Source organism: Crocodylus porosus, unplaced genomic scaffold (genome assembly GCF_001723895.1).
Source record: "Crocodylus porosus isolate Cpor-Errol unplaced genomic scaffold, CroPor_comp1, whole genome shotgun sequence".
Lineage (NCBI taxonomy): Eukaryota > Metazoa > Chordata > Crocodylia > Crocodylidae > Crocodylus > Crocodylus porosus.
The window spans coordinates 6,975,038-6,979,309 of record NW_017728940.1 but is presented as its reverse complement, the minus strand read 5'-3'; the positions used below and the strand labels follow the sequence as shown (position 1 = coordinate 6,979,309).

The window sequence follows — 4,272 nt, the reverse complement described above, 5'->3', positions numbered from 1 at the left end:
GGACAGAGAGCATGGGAAGAGACCAAAGCCAAGGTCAAACAGTGAGGGGGACTATGGCAATCACATCAACCTGGGAGGGTGGGGAAAAGGCATTTATGAAGGCAGTGTTATGACTGATGCTTCTATATGCCACCCTAGTCTTCTCCCCCTCAGAGCAAGTCATCCATATGATCCAAAGAGCCAGGTGTGTGTCTTCTTCTGGAACTTCACATGGGAGAAAGTGGTGAGGACCATGCTGTACAAAGCAAATGGCCTAGAGTTAGAGGAATGCCAGATATCCTTCTATTCCTATGTGCCAAGTACATGAGCGAAAGTTGCAAACTGGCAACAGGGAGATAATCCAAAACAGCCTGTTTTGTAAAGTATTTTGCATAGCAACTACTGTGACAATAGTGGACGTACACACTGACCAATGAGAGCTCATGGACCATGGAGTTCCCATGGTTGTACAAGGTCCTGAAACACTTCTAGGACAAATACAAACTGCACAAAAAGGTCCCAGTGACCGTACCAAACCACCACAGGATGCAGGAAGTGATAAGTGCAGGAGACATCATATCACCCAGGGACCTACTACCTGGTAACAGTTGCCAGGCTGTAACAGGGAACCCTGTCCCTGTTACTGGGGAGTGGTGTGGGAAGAGTCTTTATAGCACAGACAGCCAACAGGAAGACAGTAGAAGACTATGGGAAAGAAATGGCTGACATCATATGGAAGAGAGGAGACTGGCATAGAATTTTCAGAGGTGAGGCTTCACTTGGAATACTGTGTTCAGTTTTGGGCCCCACCACAAGCAACACGTAGGTGAGGCATGGTGGGGTACATGCCTTCCGAGAGCACTGGTGCCTCCCCTGACAGCAAGCACTCCAGCTGGTAGGGGGGCTCTACCACCGCAATGCTGCCTGCAGAAGTGCCAGCATTTCCACCGCTGCTGTGCAGCCGGCACGCTCAGTGACTGGCCACTGGAAGGACCCCCCTGGTCACTGGCTGGCCACTGGGGGATGCCTCTCCCACCTCGTTGTGCCCCACTGGTGTCCCCCCAGACTTGGGAGGCTGCAGTCACCCATGGGCTGCACACTTCAAGAAGGATATGGACAGCTTGGGAAGAGTCCAGCAGAGAACAATAAAATAATTAGGAGTCTGGGAGTGTAATGGGGGGCTTTTTCAGGGCCAGTCTGTCATTGGCACGCCCACCTGTTTCTGGCCCAACCGTCCACCTCCTCATCTGCCGTGCCTTGATGATACATAATTATGTTGTTAATTAGGCGGAAGGCTGCCCATTCTTGCCCTGATGCCAGGGGGCGCTATCTGCAACTCCATTCCTCCCCTACACCGCAGCTCAAGCCTCACAGATGGCATCCACAGTTCTAAATGTCACCGGCCCCACACTGGGCCCCAGGATCCTCCAAGTCCAGACCCCAGTTGGATCCCTCCAATCAGGTAGCCTACTGTGCCCTCATTCTGGGCTGCCTAGCTCCATGAATTCTTCCCCATCTTGGGTATGCCCCCCCCCCCGGGACCTTTGGCCACACAGGCCCTGGCCTCACCTCCAAAGCCAGTCAGAACCCCAGGCCCTTAGCTCTGGGCATCCCTTGCGGTGGGCCCCTGGCCCTTTTGAACCTTTGGGTCCTGGACCCAGCATTGACCAGTCAAGGGTGTTTCAAGTCAGGCTTCTGAGCCTCTAGCCCACTCCCTAACCTGGGTCTGCCTTCTTGGCCCTACTATGGGGTAACCCACCTGGTTGTGGGAGCTGAGGTTATTAAGGTGCTCCAACCCATCAATACAGACAATCAACTGCCCCAAGACAGACTCGGTCAGTCCCACAAGCACACATGGCACGAGTTTTGCCTGTCAGCAGCTAGGTGTGTAGGCCCCATCTCCTCGACAGCTGGCAGGCATCTTGGATGCAGCAGGGGTCACCATCCCTGCAGCTTTCACACTGCTGCGCCTTAACACACAGTGTCACCTATGGCATGAGTTTTACTTGTCCACAGCTTGAGGAGCAGTTCCCCCTAAACCCCTGCACCTCTCTTCTTGAAACTTGGCAGGCTTTGTGGCCTCAGAAAGAGCTACCAACCTTGCAGTTTTGACTCCCCTGCGTTGTAATACATAGACATGACAGGAGTTTTGCTTTCAAGACTTTGGGGTGCAGTTCCCCCCAAATCCCTGCATTGATCTTCTTGAAGTTTGGCTGGCTTCATGCACTCTGCAGATTCTACCACCCCTGAAAATTTCATCCAAATTGGACAAAAAACAACAAAGTTAGAGATATTTTATTGTTTCCCCATTATACCCTGTGGCTGGATTTCCAAGGCGGCTGCAAAGCTCTTCAGAAGCTCCGAACCACTTTGGGAAGCCTAACGAAGCCAGCACTTCCACCCGGATGTGCTGCTTTGGACCCCGAAGCATCCGAAGCTTCTCCAGATCCGAAGCTCTGCCTGCAGTCTTGCACAGCCCTAGTGGAAATGGGCTTTTCTCTGTTGCCCTAGGGAACAGGACAAGGAACAATGGCCTCAAGCTTCAGCAGGGGAAATCAAGGTTGGAAATTAGTAAAAACTTTCTGATGATGAGAGTGGTCAAGCATTACAACAGACTGCCGAGAGAAATTGTGGATTCTCCATTTTTGGAAGTTTTCAAGAGCATCTTAGACACTTGACTGGGATGGTCTAGTTAGGGATGATCCTGCTTCAAGAAGGGGGCTGGACTAGATGACTTTCTGCAGTCCCTTCTAGTCCTGCTTTCCTATGATCAGGCAGGTAAGTAATCATTGGAACAAATTACAATGGGACATGGTAGATTTACTACAATTGGAGGTCTTTAAATCAAGATGAACTTGTAAAAGACATATTCCAGCCCAACAAAGACTTACATCCCTGATGAATGTATCACTAGGTAAAATTCTCTCACTTTCATTATGCCAGAAGTCAGAGAAGATGATCACAGTGACCCTTTCAGCCTTAAAATGTATGAAACTATGAATTAGTTTGGTATTTGGTAATGAGAAATCGGATGGGATCTTAAAACAGGAAATTCATGCCATGAATAATAAACACGTGAAGGTTATTATATGACACAACAGGTATACTGGAAGAGTAGAGAGTGCTGTAACATCCATAAAAAAAGCTGCCTTAGCAAATATATGGTTGCTTACCTGGCAAATGAAAGGCAGTAACCTCAGTTAAACAGAAGGCTTTTACCAATGTGAGCTGTGAAGGAAAAAGCCAATGTTTACTTGAAAGATTTCTGTTGTGGTTTCTGTATTCATCACACAGGTGCCTGTCTCTCCCAATTAGATATAACATTCAGTTTAGGTGGCAGAATTGGGGCTCTAGCAGGAAAGGAAGAAGAAGCCATGCCATCTCAAATTTAACAAGCAATCTGCTTAGTCAGGGACCATGTGAAGGGAGCTCTTATGGAGCTAACAGACACAGATTTTGCATTCTGCTCACCACTAATCAGGTGAGATGATTTAAATAGGCTGGGCTTCTGCTCAGACATCCTTTTCATACCAATCCTTCAGGTGCCCTCAGGCTGCTTTTTCTCATGGCTTCTCTGAGGATGCAGGAAGCAAGAATCAGATTCACTGCCTAGATGAATTTATCAGTGGTGGTTGCGTGTCAGTTGAATGTTTTCACTGTATGTTTTTCAAAGAGGAATTGGACTAGGATTGCCACTACTGAAGGAAGTCTTTAGGTGTATGGACAACAAAAAAAATACATATGTTTAAAATTATACAGGTTTTCCCTAAGCCTGGCAGTGCACCCCTACAAAAAGACAGTGTCAGTGGTACCTGTGGGCGGTCACTGCTTGCCACCCCCCTCCCCTTCACCAACACCGCTGGTGGTGTCTGAGGGCAGTCAGCTCTCCCTGCTGGCTACTGCCAACGCTGCTGGCAGCATCTGCAGGTAGTTGCCGACCCCTGGTCACTACTCGCCACTCCCCCGCCGACAGCACCGGCAGCATCTGTGGGAGCTCCCACTTACAACTGCCATGCTCCCGCTGCCGTCATGCCCCCCCAGCCACCGGGGGCACACGTTGTTCATGAGTTTGCCACAGATGATGCTGAACCAATATAACTATTCTGTTTGCCCACTCCTATACTAGAATAAACCTTAACGCAGCTTCAGCTCCATTTAGCTTGACTTATCAGGATAGAAGTGCAGAGATGAAAGTTACACAGTGCAAAGTCAAGCCAATGCACACTCCTGAGCAGTAAGTGTGAGGAAAGGCTGAAAGAACAGGATTACTGAGCGTGGAGAAGAGATAGTTTC

At 49.2% G+C, this 4,272-nt stretch overlaps 1 long non-coding RNA gene across 1 annotated transcript; it reads right to left on the bottom strand.

Annotated features, from left to right (window-relative positions):
• Positions 1-2,792: 2,792 nt before the first annotated feature.
• Positions 2,793-3,683, bottom strand: LOC109318559. The gene is made up of 3 exons (XR_002103273.1): positions 3,451-3,683; positions 3,153-3,207; positions 2,793-2,957 (listed from the first exon to the last, which is right to left on the bottom strand). It is a non-coding gene; the product is annotated as an uncharacterized LOC109318559 (long non-coding RNA).
• Between the last annotated feature and the right edge of the window lie 589 nt (positions 3,684-4,272).